The sequence below is a fragment of the Rhincodon typus genome, unplaced genomic scaffold (assembly GCF_021869965.1).
Source record: "Rhincodon typus isolate 14 unplaced genomic scaffold, sRhiTyp1.1 hic_rhity00001185, whole genome shotgun sequence".
Lineage (NCBI taxonomy): Eukaryota > Metazoa > Chordata > Chondrichthyes > Orectolobiformes > Rhincodontidae > Rhincodon > Rhincodon typus.
In genome coordinates, this window is record NW_025966823.1 from 3,058 (window position 1) to 9,093 (window position 6,036).

Consider the following 6,036-nt stretch of genomic DNA (forward strand, 5'->3'; position numbering starts at 1 on the left):
GTTGAGTAATTTGGTGAAGTTGAGATTTTGATCTTCTGAAGTGCTTCCCTCCTGAAATAAACATGTCATTCAAACCAACACTAAACGAACATTTTTGGTGAAGTGAGATGTTGGTCTTCTGAAGTCCTTGTCTGAGTTAACTAAGCATGTTAGTCAAAACAGCATCAAAAATTAAGTCAGATGGTGAAGTTGAGATTTTTGACTTCTGAAGTTCTTATCTCACTGAAATAAGCGTTTTAGTCAAATCAGAATCAAAAGTTATGTCGTTTGGTGAAGATGAAATTTTAGTCTTCTTATATGCTTATCTCACTGAAATAAGCACGTTCGTCAAAACAACATCAAAAGTTGAGTCATTTGGTGAAGTTGAGATTTTTGACTTCTGAAATGCTTATCTCACTGACATAAGCATTTAGTCAAATCAACATCAAAAGTTAGGTCCTTTGGTGAAGTTGAGATTGTAGTCTTCTCATATGTTTATCTCGCTGAAATAAGCATTTCAGTCAAAACAGCATCAAAAGTTGAGTGTCTTGGTGAAATTGAGATTTTGGTCTTCTGCTATTCCATATCTCGCTGAAATAAGCACGTTACTCAAAACAAAATCAAAAGTTGTGTCATTTAGTGAAGTTGTGATTTTGATCTTCTGAAGTTCTTAACTCGCTGAAGTAAGCATGTTAGTCAAACCAACATCAAAAAAATGAGTCTTTTGGTGATGTTCAGATTTTTGTTAACTGAAGTACTTATCCCGCTGAAATAAGCATTTAAAACCTACCAGCATCCGAAATTTTGCCATTTGGTGAAGGTGAGATTTTTGACTTCCAAAGAGCTTATCTCACTGAAATAAGCATTTTAGTTAATTTAGCGTCAAAGTTTGGTCCTTTGGTACAGGTGAGATTTTTGTCGTCCGATATGCTTATCTTGCTGAAATAAGCAATTTAGTCAAACCAGCATCAAAAGTTAGGTCAACTGGTTACGGTGAGATTTTAGTCTTCTGATTAGCTTATCTTGCTGAAATAAGAACGTTAGTCAAAACAACATCAAAAGTTGAGTCATTTGGTGAAATTGAGATTTTTAATTTCTGAAGTGCTTATCTCACTCAAGTAAGCATGTTGGTCGAACCAACATCAAAACTTGTGTAATTTGCTGAAGTTCAGATTTTGGCCTTCTGAACTGCTCAACTCACTCAAATATGCATGATACTCAAAACAACATCAAACCGTGAGTCATTTGGTGAAGTCTAGATTCTTCACTTCCGAAGTGCTTATTTCACTGGAGGAAGCCTGTTAGTCAATCCAAAGTCAAAATTTGAGTCATTTAGTGATGTTCAGATTTTGGTCTTCTGAATTGCTTATCTCGTTGAAATAAGCACGTTAGTCAAAAAAAAAATCCTAACTTGAGTCATTTGTTGAAGTTCAGATTTTGGTCTTCTGAAGTGCTTAACTGAGTGAAATAAACATGTTAGTCAAAACAGCATAAAAACTGAAGTCATTTTGGTGAAGTTCAGGTATATGTCTACGGAAGTGCTGAACTCGCTGAAATAAGCATTTTAATCCAACCAGCATCAAAAATTGAGTCATTTGATGAAGTTGAAATTTTTGCCTTCAAAAGTGCTGATGTTACTCAAATATGCATGTTCGTCAAACTAACATCAAAATTTGTGTAATTTGGTGAAGTTCAGATTTCGGTCTTCTGACGTGCTTATCTCAAAGAAATCAACATGTCATTCAAACCAACATCAAAAACCAACTCATTTGGTAAAGTTGAGATATTGGTCTTCCGATGTGATTATGTGAGAGAAATAAGCGTGTTAGTCAAAACAGCATTGATAATTAAGTCATTTGATGAAGTTGAGATTTTTGAATTATGAAGTGCTTATCTCACTCAAATAAGCATGTTAGTCAAACAAACATCGAAACTTGTGTCATTTTGTTGAGTTCAGATTTTGGACTTCAGAAGTGCTTAACTCGCTGAAAGAAGCATTTTCATCCAACCAGCATCAAAAATTAAGTCATTTGGTGAAGTTGAAATTTTAGCCTTCTGAAGAGATTAACTCGCTGAAACAAGCATGTTAGTCAAAACAGCATCAAAAGTTGAGTCACTTGGTGTCGTTGAGATTTTGATCTTCAGACGTGCTTATCTCAATGGAATAAGCATGTCATTCAAACCAATATCAAAAACTGACTCATTTGGTGAACTTCAGGTATTGGTCTTCTGATGTGCTTATCAGAGTGAATTGAGCATGTTAGTCAAAACAGCATCAAAAATTAAGTCACTTGTTGATGTTGAGATTAGTGATTTCTGAAGTGCTTAAATCGCTGAATAAGCATGTTAGTCAAACCAACATCAAAACTTGAGTCATTTGGTGAAGTTCAGATTTTGGTTTTCTGAAGTGCTTATCTCACTCAAGTAAGCATGTTAGTCTAACCAACATGAAAACTTGAGTCATTTGGTGAAGTTCTTATTTTGGCCTTCTGAAGTGCTTATTTCACTGGAGGAAGCCTGTTAGTCAATCCAACATCAAAATTTGAGTCATTTAGTTAAGTTCAGATTTTGGTCTTCTGAAGTACTTTTGTCACTGAAATGAGCATGTTGTCAAAACAGCATAAAAAGTCGAGTGTCTTGTTGAAGTTGAGATTTTGGTCTTCTGCTATCCTGATATCGCTGAAATAATCACGTTCGTCAATACAACATCAAAAGTTGTGTCATTTGGTGAAGTTGAGATTTTGATCTTTTGAAGTGCTTATCTCAATGAAATATGCATGTCATTCAAACCAACATCAAAATCTATCTCATTTGGTGAAGATCAGATATTGGTCTTCTGATGTGGTTATTTGAGTGAAATAAGCATGTTCGTCAAAACAGCATTAAAAATTAAGTCATTTTGGACGTTGAGATTTTTGACTTCTGCACTCTTATCTCACTCAAATCATCATGTTAGTCTAACCAACATGTAACTTGAGTCATTTGTTGAAGTTCAGATTTTGGTCTTCTAAAATGCTTAACTGAGTGAAATAAGCATGTCAGTTAAAACAGCATAAAAACTGAAGTCATTTTGGTGAAGTTCAGGTATATGTCTACGAAAGTGCTGAACTCGCTGAAATAAGCATTTTAATCCAGCCAGCATCAAAAATTAAGTCATTTGACGAAGTTGAAATTTTTGCCTTCAAAAGTGCTTATCTTACTCAAATATGCATGTTCGTCAATCCGACATCAAAACTTGTGTAATTTGGTGAAGTTCAGATTTTGGTCTTCTGAAGTGCTTATCTGAGTGAAATAAGCATGTTGGTCAAAACAGCCTAAAAAAATTGTCATTTGGTGAAAATGAGATTTTTGACCTCTGATGTGCTTATATCACTGAAATAAGCATTTCAGTCATACCAGCATCACAAGTTGAGTGCTTTGGTGAAGTTGCGATTTTGGTCTTCTGATATGCTTATCTCACTGAAATAAACACCTCAGTCAAAACAAGATCAAAAATTGAGTCATTTGGTGAAATTCAGATTTATGTCTACTGAAGTGCTCAACTCGCTGAAATAAGCATTTTAATCCAACCAATCAAAAATTAAGTCATTTGGTGAAGTTGAGATTTTTGCCTTCAGATGTGGTTAAATCGCTGAAATAAGCATATTAGGCAAACCAACATCAAAAATTCAGTCATTTGGAGAAGTTCAGATTTTGGTCTTCTGAAGTGCTTATCTGATGAAATAAGCAAGTTAGTCAAAACAGCATCAACATTTAAGTCATTCGGTGAAGTTGGGATTTTTGAATTCTCAAGTGCTTATCACACTTAAATAAGCATTTTCGTCAAATCAACATCAAGAGGTGGGTCCTCTGGTGAAGTTGAGATTTGAGTCTTCTGATCTGCTTATCTCGCTGAAGTATGCATACAAGTCAAACCAGCATCCAAAGTTGAGTGTCTTGGTGAGATTGAGATTTTGGTATTCTGATATGCTTATCCCGCTGAAGTAAGCACGTTAGTCAAAACAACATCAAAAGTTGACTCATTTGGTGAAGTTGAGATTTTGGTCTTATGAAGTCTTAACTCACTGAAATACGCATGTTAGTCAAACGAACATAAAAAATTGTGTCATTTGGTGAAGTTAAGATTTTTGGCTTCTGAGGTGCTGAACTCGTTGAAAGAAGCATTTGAATTTAACCAGCATCAAAAGTTATGTCATCTGGTGAAGGTGAGATTTTAGACTTCTGATATGCTTATCTCGCTGAAATAGGCACGTTAGTCAAATCAACATCAAAAATTGAGTTATTTGGTGAAGTTGAAATTTTTGATTTCTGAAGTGCTTGTCTCACTGAAATAAGCGTGTTAGTCAAACCAACATCAAATCTTGAGTCATTTGGTGAAGTTCAGATTAAGTCTACCGAAGAGCTTAACTCGCTGAAATAAGCAATTTATTCCAACAAGCATCAAAAATTGAGTCATTTGGTGAAGTTGACATCTTAGCCTTCTGAAGTGCTTAAATCGCTGAAAGAAGCGTTTTAATCCAACCAGCATCAAAAGTTGAGTCATTTGGTGAAGTTGAAATTTTTGACTTCTGATGTGCTTGTCTCACTCAAATAAGCATTTACGTCATACCAGCATCAAAAGTTGACTGTTTTGGTGAAGTTGTGATTTTGGTTTTCACATATGCTGATCTAACTGAAATAAGAACTTTACTCAAAAGAACATCAAAAATTGAGTCATTTGCTGAAGTTCGGATTTCTGTCTATTGAAGTGCTTAACTCGTTGAAGAAAGCATTTCAATCAAACGAGCATCAAAAATTAAGTCATTTGGTGAAGATGAGATTTTTGCCTTGAGACGTGCTTATCTGACTCAAATATGCATGTTAGTCAAAACAACAGCAAAAGTTGAGTCATTTGGTGAAGTTGAGATTTTGGCCTTCTGACGTGCTTATTTCAAATAAATCAACATGTCATTCAAACCAACATCAAAAACCAACTCATTTCCTGAAGTTGAGATATTAGTCTACCGATGTGATTATCTGAGTGAAATAAGAATGTTAGTCAAAACAGCATCAAAAATAAAGTCATTTGTGGACGTTGAGATTTTTGTCTTCTGAAGTGCTTAAATCGCTGAAATAAGCATGTTCATCAAACCAACATCAAAACTTAAGTCATTTGGTGAAGTTCAGATTTTGGTGGTCTGAATTGCTTATCTCACTGAAATTAGCATGTTGTCAAAACAGCATAAAAATTTGAGTGTCTTGTTGAAGTTGGGATTTTGGTGCTTAACTCGCTTAAATAAGCATGTCAGTCAAACGAACAGAAAAAATTGTGTCATTTGGTGAAGTTCAGATTTTTGGCTTCTGAGGTGCTTAACTCGCTGAAATAAGCATTTTAATTTAACCAGCATCAAAACTTAGGTCATCTGGTGAGGGTGAGATTTTCGTCTTCTGATATGCTTATATCGCTGAAATAAGCATGTTAGTCAAAATAATTTCATCAGCCCCTGATAAATGAACCCTAAAACAGAGGATACCAGGGTATAAACGCTGAAATACAGAGCCTCCTGTATATAATCACTAAAACACATTAAAAACTAAAGGAACTGCGAATGCATCAAATTCAGGAACAAAAACATATTTGCTGCAAGAGCTCAGCAGGTCTGGCATTATCTCTGACACTTCCGCCATCTGCAATCCGACCCCACCACCAAAGGCATTTTTCCCTCCCCACCCTTATCTGTTTTCCGGAGGGACCACTCTCTCCGTGAATCCCTTGTCCGCTCCACACTCCCCTCCAGCCCCACCACACCCGTCACTTCTCCCTGCAACCGCAGGAATTGCAGCACCTGCCCCTACACCTCCCCTCTCAACCCCAAACCCCAACCCAAGCCCCAAGAAGACTTTCCACATCAAGCAGATATTCACCTGCACATCTGCTAATGTGGTATACTGCATCCACTGTTCCCGTTGTGGCCTCCTCCACATCGGGAGAACGAAGCGGAGGCTTGGGGACCGCTTTGCAGAACACCTAAGCTCGGTTCGCACGAAACAACTGCGCCTCCCACTCGCGAACCATTT